We start from the raw sequence: 13,462 nt of genomic DNA on the forward strand, positions 1-13,462 counted from the left end.
TTTCTGCTTAGTGTCTCTCTACTTTATTTTTACATCAATCCAAGCTCCTTCCAAGGATGCAGATTAAACCCTCCTGGCTCTGTGGAAGTTTCTATCTTTCTGTTTCCCACAAGGAGCCTCCTGTAAATGCCATGTCCTAAAAAGGAGCTGCTTTTCTCACCATGCAGAGATCTGCATCACAACCCTGCTTCTCTCTCTCCTGAAGCATAAAACACCTTTGTTTTGTTGTGAAAAGTCAGACTTTGAGCTAGAGTGAATCAACAGATTAGCAAAAAAAAAAAAAAAAAACCCAAAACAAACAACAAAAAATAAAAAATCAAACCCACAAAAAAAAAAAAAACCAAAAACAAACAACAAAAAATAAAAAAACAAAACCCCCAAAAAAAAAAAAAAAAACCCAAAACAAACAACAAAAAATAAAAAAACAAAACCCCCAAAAAAAAAAAAAAAAACCCAAAACAAACAACAAAAAATAAAAAAACAAAACCCCCAAAAAAAAAAAAAAAAACCCAAAACAAACAACAAAAAATAAAAAAACAAAACCCCCAAAAAAAAAAAAAAAAACCCAAAACAAACAACAAAAAATAAAAAAACAAAACCCCCAAAAAAAAAAAAAAAAACCCAAAACAAACAACAAAAAATAAAAAATCAAGCCCACAAAAACAGCAGAAACCAACCAAACAAAACAAAAAACAATAAAAATCAACCAAAAAACCCCCAAAACAAACAAAAAACCCCCTCCAAACCATTAACTCCTCCCAGGCCCTGAATGTTTGTCCTATCTTTGTTAGCATTTCCCAAAATTTCCAGTTTCCAAGCCCACAATTCCTAGCCATCATTTGAAAGGGTTACTTGCTGGCCATGCCTTGCTGTAATGATTTCTGATGTTTTACTACTGGTTTTGAGATGTCTTCAGATGATCTAATGGAAATTAAGCACAGAAACCCGAAAAGCACTTACCTATAGAACAGTAATCTGCTTTAAAAGGAAACTCAAAGGGTCTTCAGTGACACGAAAAACTGACACAAAACACCTGCTTGATTTGTTTTTTTCTTCTAAGCCTGTTGAACAGAGATTAAATTAGGCCAGAAGATCCCAAACCGTTTCTTGTCCAAAGAAAAATATGGAGCAGCCAAATACTTGGCTGAAGTATGGGGGATATATATATACTTGGAGAAGATGTGGGAAGGAATAAATCAAAGCAAACCCAATGCCAGGTGCCAGCTGGGCTACCTTGTGCTCAGAATGACTTACAGACCCAATCTTAGTGCCCAGATGTTGGTTTTTCTGTGGGACAGACTTCAAAACCTTGAAGATCAATCAGTGAGACATCTAAATAAAGGGTAATTTTGTGCTTTTTGAGGACCTGCCTTTGAGGACTGAAGTCTCAGTCCCACCCAGCGTTTCTCAGCTCATTGTCACCACACCCAGTGAAGTGACAGAACTGAACAATGAATGATCTGCTCATTGCAGCCCCAACACACAAAGAAACGCAAGAGGCTCCTGACAGATGATTGCAGAAGTTGAAAATGCAGGAAGTCTCTACATCAGAAGTCCAAGAAATATCACCTTGGAAATACTTGGGATGGAGAATCACAGAGCAAACAATTGGGCCACAGAATAAACAACTCAGAACCAATGTCAACAATTTCCAGGATTTACAGTGGCTTTTAGGAGAAATCTGCTGCTTCAAGCCAATTTTGGGCAAGTTCACCAGTGATGAACTTGCACGACTTTTCAACTTATTGAGAGGAGACTGCAACATTGAATCACGCATAACCCTCACAGCTGAGGCCCTTCAACAAACGAGCAAACAATTGGGCCACAGAATAAACAACTCAGAACCAATGTCAACAATTTCCAGGACTTACAGCAGATTTTAAGAGAAATTGAGTGGATTGGATCAGGCCAGTTTTGGGGATCACAAATGATGAACTTGCACCACTTTTCAACTTATTGAGAGGAGACTGCAAGATTAAATCGCCCACAACCCTCACAGCTGAGGCCCTTCAATTCAACAAAGACAAGCACATGGTTATGCAATGTCACAACCATTTCTTCCTGCAGTGTTAGGAGAAAAAATGCAATTGTATGGCCTCATATTTCAATGGGACACCTCAAAGAGAGATCCTTTTCTTATAGTCAGATGGATTTTCTTATCCTACAGATCTTCAAAACCAATTTTTACAAGGTTAGAGATGACAGCTCAGATCATAATCAGAGCCAGAGTGAGATTGCTGACAATGGCAGGTAAATATTCCACCTTTGGTTCAGGGATCAGGATGAACACCCAGCTGTGAGGGCTGGAGAAGCAGAGAGAGCCAGAGCTGTGCTTGCACCATTCTTTGGGTGACCTTCCTCTTTCTTCAGGGCTGAGCTGAACTCCACCTCAACTTCTCCAAAAGCAAAGAAAAGGCACAGGAGGAGCATGGGATGGGTCAAGACAGCAGCATTCCCAAGAGAACCTGCAGCAGGCTTGGAGAACACAGCCATGCATTCACTCTCTGATTTCCAGTATCAATTCAGCTTTAAAAAAAACCAGTATTCCAGTCCCTCAGTTTGCTCTGCTCTTGGGTAATTATTTAGGTCAGGAAACATTTGACTCCAGGAAATCTCTTTGCTGATTTTAGATGCTTCATCTCTAGTTCTATTAGAGCAGAGGTGAATTGTCCAGGCTTCTGTAAACATGATTCTAATAAGTTATTTATTAATTAGGCATTCAACCCATCTGTCACAATGTCATATGGTTGTTGTAAGGAATAATTTTGTCTATTCTGACTTTCTTATCAGCTTTGCTTGTAAAAGTAACCTCTGTTCCTGTGTTTTGTTGCTGAGCATAGTAATGAGAATTTGTATACAAAATGTATGATGTACATCTATAAAATGCAAGTGGCAATTACAGCTGTTGTGAGTTTGTACATTTACTTTGTGTCAGTTTGGATATTTCATTTGAGTTTGTACATTTAATTTGTGTCAGTTTGAATATTTCATGTGAGGCTTTATAAAATAAAAGGTTAATAATCCTGGGGAGTGCTAAAATTTCTTGGAGAAATATTTGACTTGGGCTGTGAAACGAACCCTGATCCCTCTTTGGTGACACACCTGAGTTGGTGTGGGTGTGTTTATGAGCCGGGAATGCTTCAGACAGGGATATTTTGCTATTTAGAAAGCCTGGGAAAGCAGCACAAGTGTCCCAAGCCGTGTTTAGCTGTGCTGTGTGTTCTGTGTGGAGCCACTGCCACCTCCTGGAGCTGGATGTGTGCAGCCACAAAGCCAGGCAGGGCTCCCAAACCTCTCCTGAGTGAGTTTTAAACCACTCCCAAAGGGCAGCTGCGAGAGACAATTAAATTACATCAGCTGCTTTCTCCTCTTCTAATCCCCTGATGTATTTTACAGAGTTTAACTCTCCAACAATTCTTTTTAAATCCCTTTAAAAAACTACAGGACACCCTGAAAAGACCAAGATTTACTTTTTCAGCTGTTTTTTATGGTGTTGCAGCAAAGACAGTTTGTTAAGGTAACTGAAATTTCTAACTGAGAGTAGGTTTCTAACTCTGATAATGTCAGCATGATTTTTTTCAGAAAGTTTGATTGATTGGGCTCTAAATTAAAAGAAATCCTTCCAGCAGGCAGCCTTATCTATTTTGCACATTGAGAGCTTCCCTGAGGCTGCCTGATGCACCCAGGGCAAGAATTATTTGAGTATCTGAGGAGGATTTGTTCAACTGCAGAAAATACAACTCAATTCAAGGTAGTTGCTCCTTGACTAAATGAAGTTTTCCTCATTGAAATCAGGTGTCTGGGGTTTGGAGCAAATGTGCTCTTGTGTGGTATTTTTTCTTTGAAATAGTGAATATTTACACAGGGCTTGTAGAGTGGCTAAAAAACTTTTGGAGGTGCCTTTTCCTTCTCTGCCTAAAAAAAAAAATCACTTAGGCTATGTAAAACGTTTAGAAATTAGAGTTTTTCCAGACTCCCTGTTGTTTTTTTTTTATATTTTATTTCTGTGATTAGGGAGACACTGACTGGTGCAGCCATTCTGCACATGGTGGGAAGAGGAGACACATCCTGTGCCCCATTATCCAGCCCTCAAAAAATAAAGGACTGAGGCTGCCTCAGGTAACAGTGGAAATGCATGTGAAGGGCATTTACAGTGATTTGAAATGTAGCAAAAATGAAAATACGTAGATCTGCCCTGTCCTTCCCAATTCCCCACCTGCCCGTGGCTCCCTTTGCTCCCAGGTCCGGCCACAGTGATGCTGTGGGGTGGTGATCTCTGACCTCAATTTCACTAAAGGCGTGTCCATTTTCCCATCAAAGCACGTGGCTCCAAACACCTGTGCTTTGGCCCAACAATGAGTTAAAAGATGCAGCCTGTGGGGGGGATTCATGAGGGACAGGCGAAGGTTTATGGTAACTGATGAAGAAGATGGGGAAAATATCAGAAATAGTTAATCTTCAGTGGAATCCTCTGTTTCAGGAGTTTGAATGTGCTTCACAGAATTCCCAGAATCCCCAGGCTGGAAGAGACCTTCAAGATCATGGAGTCCAACCCAGCCCCAACAGCTCAACTCAACCCTGGCACCCAGTGCCACATCCAGGCTTTGTTAAACACACCCAGGGATGGGGACTGCACCACCTCCCCGGGCAGCCATTCCAGAACTTTATCACTCTTTCTGTAAAAAACTTTTTCCTGATATCCAACCTGAACTTCCTTTGGTGCAGCTTGAGGCTGTGTGCTCTAGATTTGCTTTAAAAATTTTTACTTGCTGCTTTAAAAATTACTCTGATGATAAAACTCTTCAGGTTTGCTTTGGCTATAAAAGAAAGGAAGCCTTGAAGCACATTGGGTGTTACAGAGACCAATTCCCACCTTTGGCAGCTGTCAAGGTCTTTGAGGACAACAGAATTTCTGCTCCCATTTATGCCCTGTAGAAATAATATTTAGTTCTGTGGATCAAACACAGAGATACAGGGGTTTTGAGAGAGTGTGTTACACTTGGTTTGGTGATATTGGCCCACAGTCCTGTCTGACACTGATGCAGGGAGATAAACACCAGTGGTTTATGGAGAAGGAACACTGCAAGGCAAAGACCTCACCCCTGGCTGGTCCAGGACTCACTCTGCCCAGCAGATTCCAGGGTCTCTTTCCCATGAAGAAGCCAGTGAACCCTTTTAGCCCAAAGAGCTTCTGCTGCAGGAAAAGAATACACTACCCTGTAAGTTCACAGACAAAAAGTTCTCTTTGGTGCAATTTTATATCAGAACAGACTTTTACAAAATGATAATACATTTATTGTGTCATCTACAGCAGTATACATGTTAAAAACAATTTCTCAAAACACAAAAAAGGTTAGAAAGCAGCAGTTGATATCTGTGTTTCCACCTCATAACAAAGCCGAATAACCCCAGATCCCATTACCAATTAAACCAATTTTGACCAAAAAAGGTCAGTATTAGACCCAACAGGCCAGTAATTTTGTACCTTGACACAGTCAAAAGCCAAAATACAGCTTTCCATCTGACAACTTGGTTCTTCTCAGAGCTATAGCAGGGTGCATTGCCACTAAATTGACAAGTAGAAGGGAGAGAGAATGAACACACCAAATATTTGTTTTTTTACAGATTATACTGATACACAAAGGCCTCTTGAGACTTCTCCGCAAGCACAAAGTCCATTGGGAAAGGCATATGCAGAAGCCTAAGTAATTTCAGACACTGAAGAGTGTCATATCACACAGTGTCATATCACACAGTAATTCTTCACATGGATGAATTCCCCAAAAGAAAGCCAATGGGAAATTGCAATTTGAATCATAAGAAGGTGAAAGACCATGAGGTTCAAAACATTGTTCAAGCTCTGCTGGTGTGTTTTCATACACAAAGTACAATGTGTATTTAGCTGAACTTAGCTCTTTAGTACAGATATACACGAGCATCATTAACATCAGAGCATCCTCAGCTGCTACTGCATCCTCCATATCCTCCTAACTTTTTCTCAAATGCAATTCTGAACTGGTTGCATGTGCCTGACTGCTAAAATCAGAGGGCAAAATCCTTTCTGTTTTATTTTTTTACTGCACGTGCACTGTTACTATGGTTTGTTCCTGGACACAGAAGTGCTGGCTCTGTGGACACAATCTGACACATCACACTGAAAACTCTCCATGAGAGCTCCTAACTCTTTACCAGGCATCCACCTCCCCCAAATCTGGCTGGTAACACCCAACAGGAGCCAGCTCAAAGCTTTTCAAGACCCTAATTTCTCAGCATGCAAGAGACAGAACAATAATGACTGGGCAAAGTTGCCAGGGAAAATTAATTTCTATCTAGGCCACCCCAGGGTCAGCATCTGTCTCTAATCTGGTCAGGGAGATGTCCTGGAGGAGAGAAACAGCCACTTGCAAAGTGTGAATCATCTCACCCTGGAGCAGACATCAAAAATGTTTGATGTTTGTCCTCTAAAATTGCTCATTTCTCTCTTGTGACCAAAAAGGCAAAGTGGAGAAACCAGATTAAAGGAAGAAATTTTCCCTTTTAGTGTCTAATTGATGTGGGTGTGTCCTTAGCCTTCTGCTCAAGATCTCTTCCAGAGGTTTAACTGAGCCAGAATAGCTCATCCCAGTAGTGCCAGATGTAGAAAGGGACACATCTAATACAGGCCTTGATATTCAACTCCTAAGGAACAAAACTACTTAAGAACAGATATTTGGTTGTAGTTTTGCATTATGTATGTTTCTACAGTTCCAGAAACAGGAGCCCAAGGAACACTGCCTCCACTGAGATTATAAAGTCTGAGTTTGGACTGAACCCCACTCTGAGTTGATCTCTTTCCTAGATATCCACAGATATGACTTAGGAGCTGCAGCAGACACTAATCCTGTCTGGATGCCCAGCAGGATCCCATGTAGTGTCCATATACCCTGTTCTCACCACCTCATGCTGTGGCAGCTCTGCTGAGGTCACTGAAGAACAATATTAATAATATAAGCACACCTTGCTCTGGAAGCCTTGTCCACATGAGAAATATCTCAGAACAAAAGAGAAGGTTTGGTATTGTGGAATCACATAATCTTATGGGGAAAATCTTAATTTATTGAATTTTCTAGGTTTTTGATCTGTGGGAGCCTTTGCATAAATATATAAAGTACTAAAGGTCTTCAATAGCCTAAAAGAATCTATTGCTATACAAAGAATGAATATAATTTCCTTATTAATCATCCATGGACACTTCAAAAACCACCTCTGGGCTCTGGAGCCTCCACAGGTCACAGACTGAAAACTTCTGAGATGGGCAATTGTTTCTGAAACACTCTTGAAACCCAAGTTCAAATAGCAAGGCAAATAACGCCAGTTAAATGAACGGGGTTTGCACTTCTTTTGTTGCTATTGTTTGTTAAATTCACTGTGAACAATATTTCTTTTTTTTCTTTTTTTTTTTTTTTTGCTAATATTCTGAAATTTTGATATCTAATTTCTGTCAGGATTGGGCTGGAAAAAGAGTATAAAGTTAGATATTTGTATGGTTCACAGGTCAGATTTAGTAGAGATTTAGTAGTAGTGTCAGACAAAAGCACTGAAACCTCCCAAACTGACACCATCAGTGTATTTTAACATATTTTAATTATGATTTCCTGCAGTATTTTGACTGAATGTGCATCCCATCTATTTGATTGGAAAAGCTTCCCTTGCATGATTATAATTGAAAATAGAAAAGCAAAGTATTGGAGTTATTTTCCTTTTAGATTTGGCTGAAGAAAAATTGCTCAAACCCAAATCTCATTTATATGTTTTCAAGAATTGGAAATTTTTCTCTTAATTTTTTATTGTTCCTTTTTTATTTCCTTTTCCCCCCAGGATGCTTGGCCAGCAGCTTCCAAGTAATTTTCCTGCTATTTTTAATGAATCCATGTCTGTCTATATTTGATTCTTTGCACTGGTTTTGCTGTCAAATTTGGATTAGAGCTGAGAGAAATGCAGCTTAATAGCATGATTATTTTTAGTCTTATCTTGCAGCTGTATGATCAAAGGCAAACTGTAGACTTCATCTGAAATAAAGCTGTTTATATCTCAGGAAAAGAGAAGGAAACTGGAGGCAAGATCAGTATGAAAAGGAATCCAAGTGGGCCAGGAGTTATTTCAACTCCAGGTTCAGATAAAGGTTTTTAACTGCCAAAAAAGTTTTACAGGAACTTTCCAGTGGGAAGAGAAGGTGAAAAAAAGATGCTGAATTTTAAAAGGAGAGCTGATCAGTTTAGAAATCAGTTTTAGGAGTAAAATAATATGAAAATAATAGCAACTAAAGAACTTCCTTCACAGTGAGTGAATATGTTTTGTTCTCAATCATTTTGGCATTGCCTATTTTTAGTCACTGGTTTCTTTTGTCCGTGGGCATTTTGAAAAAAAAAACAAACTGAATTTTTGAGCTGACCAGAGGTTCCTTCATCTGCAAACAGAAGTGGAATTTCATTCACCTTTGATATGAAAATATTATGAAAAGCTACAAATTTATAATACATGAGCAAGGCAAATTATGGCAACTACTTCTTCTGTCACTGCTGAGGAGGATCGGAGTCTCAGTCAGGTTTTTAGCATGAGTCCAAGAAACTCACTCTTGTGTCCCATTCTGGTCCACAAAATGCAAGAAAGAAGTGGCCAGACTGGAGAAGGTCACAAGGAGGACCATGAGGATCATCAGAGGGATGGACAATGGGGGCAGTGAAGAAAACTGAAGGAATTTCTCCCTGGAGAACTGAAGCACCAGTGGAGACCTCACCAAACTATTCCAGTACTAAAACAGTGGCCAGAAAGAGGATGAAGGTTCTCTTCTCCAAAGAATCCACGTGGAGAATACAAGGGTGGCATGCTGCACCAGGAGAGGGATCATCTTGATATAAGAAAGGAATTTTTTTAGAGTAAGAACAGCCATTTGTGGGAATAACCTCCCCAGAGGTGTGGTGTGGTCCCTGCCAAGGGAGGTTTTCAAGAGGTGGCTGGACAGGGTGTGGGATAAACTCATCCTGGCTCCCTTTTTCATGAAAGGTTGGACCAAATTTGTCATTCAAGGTCACCTCCTGCCTTGGTTGATTCTATGAATTTCATTCCCTTCTGGAAGTTATCTCACACTTGCCATTGATGATGGAGAGAGTCCAGGGAGAGTCATCTTTGCAAAGGGAAACTCAAATTATCAGTTCATGGCCACTTCTGGTTGTTATTTAGCCTTGTCATTGCAGGGCATTGTCCTTAAGGTGCAATGAGAGACAGATGCTGAAAGGGAGCAGCCAAACACCCAATAAAGTGTCTGGATTTAACTTCCAAACTGCATTTTCCTCTGGACTCACCTATCTTCATCCATTCTCCCAGGTTTTAACACCTGGTTTTCAAATGCAAATATTGAAATAATGCAGGGGAACTTGAGTATTTTTCCACTATGATTCAAAACTTCCCAGAACTAAGCATTTAAGGTTCTTTCCCTGGGCTCTGACTTCCAAAAATACTAAAAGTGAAAGTAAAAGGTGACATCACCATGCAGCAATGAAACAGCTTTGTCCTTTACAATCCAGGTTGTAGTTTTCATTTTTGGGATGTGAATTGTCCTGCAGTACCAGCACTCCACACTCACAAGTCAATAATCAAAACAGTGGTTAGATACAGTAAATAGTCACAAAACCTGCGGCACAAAAAGTTTTCTGTACATTTATAAAAGCAAAATAAGAAAATTAGACAGGAAATACATTATGGACATGGTAGAAAAAATGGCTCAAGGAGCACTGCACACTTTTTTTTTTGTTTTGTTTTAATTGTGTACTGTTTTTAATAACACAGCCTTTCTAGCTCCAAAATATATTTCACAGTGAAAAATCAAACAAAGCACTGTTACACTCAGTTGATATTTACACACACAGAGAAGCAAACTGGATTCTTCCCTCCTGAAACAAATGGAAAAACAGCCACTGTGGGGTGGCCACGCCTGGCCAGCACCTGCAGCTTACATTCAACAGAGAGATTTGTGGAGAGCTCATTTGTGCCATGGCATCAGAGTCTGGATCCCATAACTGTGTCCATCTAAAGTGTGACCTGTCCCTTCCAGGGACACTGGGAAAGTTCCAGCGACTCAGGAAAAGCCAGATCTGCCAGTGCATCAACACTTTTCATCAGATAAATAAAATCATAATAGAAGGTTTTGGGGTTTTTTTTTGTGTAATATCTTTTGTATATTTAATATGTTGAAGATCTCATTTCTTCTGGTAAATTCAGTGCTGGTAAACAGATTCAATTTTTCTACTGAACAAGAAACACAATGTGTGCAACAGTAGAAATTTCTCTTCCACTGCTCTCCAAACTCCTAAGCATTGGCTCAAAGAATTAAGGAGCAAATCCAACTTTTCACAACTTTTCCATCCTTGGGCTCTCTATCTGGGACGACCAAAAATTAAAGGTAATAACAATGTGCTGAGGCCAAATCCCAATTCCAGGTGAAGTTTATTCTAGCAATAACAGCAGTTTTCTGTAGTGATTTAATTTAGCTGAGGACCTGGTCTCCGGTGTGCAGGGTCAGAGGGTGGTTTTGGTGATGTGGACGTTTGCCCACAAGGCACTGGACTGAGATCCACCAACTCAAACTGCAGAGCACTCTAGGATGGCCAGGAAAACAACAAAACCAGAAGTAAGCTCAGAATAATTTCAACAATAGCAAAAAAATAAAGAAAAGATCCAAACACCTTCTTGCTCTGGGCTGAAACAAGAAAAAGTCTCCATCTAGAGGCAGTTTTTGACATCTTTTTCTCTATAATACTAAATTATTAATGATTGAAAACTGGCTAATAGCCATTCATGCAAAAAAATAGCAATTTTTTTTAATAATGCATTTACAGAGTTGGCAATATAATCCTTGTGAAAGCCCTACATAAATTTTCCAAATTTCATTTACCTGATAAATCTGCCTTTCCCCAACTCTGTCTGGACAGCAAAGTACCTGATTCCTGGAGAAACATTCTAAAATAGCTTTAAGAAACACCTGAAGAAAGATGAAGGGACAATCTATCAGTTAAAAACACTGACTTTTGCAGAGAGCTGGGAAGAGGGGAAAAAAATTCTGCTCTCAGAGCAGCAAATAAGTGCTGTAAATTTGGGGGGAAAAAAGGTGTTTGGATCATATAAATCCCATCTATGAATCTGGAGTGCAGTGGAAGTGGTTTCAGCTGTTCTGCTGGTCCTCTGTGCCATGGCAGATTTCACATGACAGGGCTGTCCCCATCTCTTAAGAGCAGGATCCTGTATCAAAATGACCTGAAACAACATTTCTGTCTGTTTTGAATTTAATTTACATTCATTTAGATGGCTCCAGCCAAGAGCAGAATATTCCCATAAAGGATTATATAAGTGTTAAGTATTATTATAATAATTATTTCTTTCACAACTTTCTGAGACCTTTCTTTTTTTTCTCCTTTTAAAAATAAGTAAACTAGGATTATCTTTAAAAATCTCTGTTTAAAATGACATCAAAACTCTTTTTTCTTTTGTACTTAAACTAACAAAAACCAGTGAAATTAAAAGCTCACACTCAGCTGACACTAAAATTCCAAGTATTTCACTTTTTTTTCTGTTTTTAGTTTATGATCATGTCAACTAACACCGAAGTACAAGCCTGAATTTTGAATTTCCTGGTTACTATTAGTTTCAGTTCAAAACTTCACATTTAAAATGCCATTTTCATCTTTGTTTGTAATATATGCATACACGTACACGCACATATATATATATTTGATATATATATATATTTCTCAGTTCATAAATTCATAAATCCAAGATGAAGGGAGCGCTAGGACGGCCCTTGAGGCCTTTTTTTTGTTGCGCTGTATAAAGACTCTTAAGAATTGACATCATCGACATTGGGTTGAAGTAGATTTGTAGCAGTCGTGGCTTTAACTACAAGGCAAAGGTTGAAAGAACATTCGAGTTCCTCTCCAAGAAAAGCAGTAAGACCATTGGTGGTGAAACAAACAGAATATCCCAAGAGAGAGAGAACTGCCAGGTGTGGGAAGTCATCCAAAGTCTTTATCCTTTCCTTCCGTGCCATCCTAGTGTTTAGTTGGTTTTTTTCCTCACCAAATGCAGGTGATTTTTCTTTACCTTCCAGGGTGATCCTTCATGTGCCTCTTTGCTCTGGCAGGGAAGAGTCAGCACTCAGAAGTCAACCAGGCTGCAAAGGCACGGCACTCTGTGTGACAGCACTGCCCCCAAGCCACCCGTGGCACGTGTGGCCACTGGAGCAGAGGGTACAAGGTCATCTGGAGGGAAAGGCCACCCTGGAACTGCCTCTTGCTCTTAAGGTGGGAGGGGAGGGACAGTTATTTGTGTTATAAAGAGTCCAAATGATCAATCTATCAATCGATGCCAAAAATAGAGCTATATCTCAACTGCATGGCCCTTTTAGAAAATTCACAGCTTAGCTAGAACAGAAAGCATTCCTGGGAGTGTCCCTGGGTACAGAAAGCACAGCAGGTCCCACTGCTCTCGCCTGCAGTTCCTGCACTGATGTGCAGTTTGGTGTTGGCACAGCTGTTCCTCTAAATCCATCGGGAATGTCTGAATCCAGCCACAAACTCAATTTTCTGGAGGTCCTCCTGAATCAGCTGGATTGATCCACCCAAGCACTTTAGCTCCATCCTAAGACTCCAAAGAGAAACACTGCGGAAATTCACGTGCCAAAAGACAGGGACAGGCTAAGACATGTTGTACCAGGGAAAAACAAAAATAGGCAAATCCAACCCAAAATGGAAACCAAGTGGAGAAATGAGAACGGTCATGTCCATTCACAGAGTAGGATCAGTTTGGCAACCAAGGATCACAACTGCACAGCAATCACTTTTTACTTTGGACGGACACGGATTACTCGCAGATGCTCTGAAATGGGAATAGTTGAGTGGGTGGGTTTGGCCTCTTGTTTGTCTTTTAAACATTCTCCATTAATGGCCTTGAGTACAGCTGGGTATTTACAGTGACTGTTAAAAAGAGATATTTACACGTTTCATTTGCTTTTTCACCTCAGGGTAGGAGAGGAAAGAGGAGGAGAGGAAAGAGGAGGAGAGGAAAGGGGAGGAAAGGGGAGGAAAGGGGAGGAAAGGGGAGGAAAGGAAAGGAAAGGAAAGGAAAGGACAACATTTTAGCACATCTTTGAAAGCAGCACTTTAAATATACTGAATTGCTCTCCAAAACAATATAATTTCCTTTTTAAAAGTAAGAAACTAGAGATCCCAGTTAAGAAATTATTCAAGGAAAGGAAAGGAAAGGAAAGGAAAGGAAAGGAAAGGAAAGGAAAGGAAAGGAAAGGAAAGGAAAGGAAAGGAAAGGAAAGGAAAGGAAAGGAAAGGAAAGGAAAGGAAAGGAAAGGAAAGGAAAGGAAAGGAAAGGGGAAGCGAGACCTGCACCACCACCAAAACTATTATTTCCTTTTTTTTTC

Source organism: Passer montanus, unplaced genomic scaffold (assembly GCF_014805655.1).
Source record: "Passer montanus isolate IOZ18808 unplaced genomic scaffold, ASM1480565v1 scaffold59, whole genome shotgun sequence".
Classification (NCBI taxonomy): domain Eukaryota; kingdom Metazoa; phylum Chordata; class Aves; order Passeriformes; family Passeridae; genus Passer; species Passer montanus.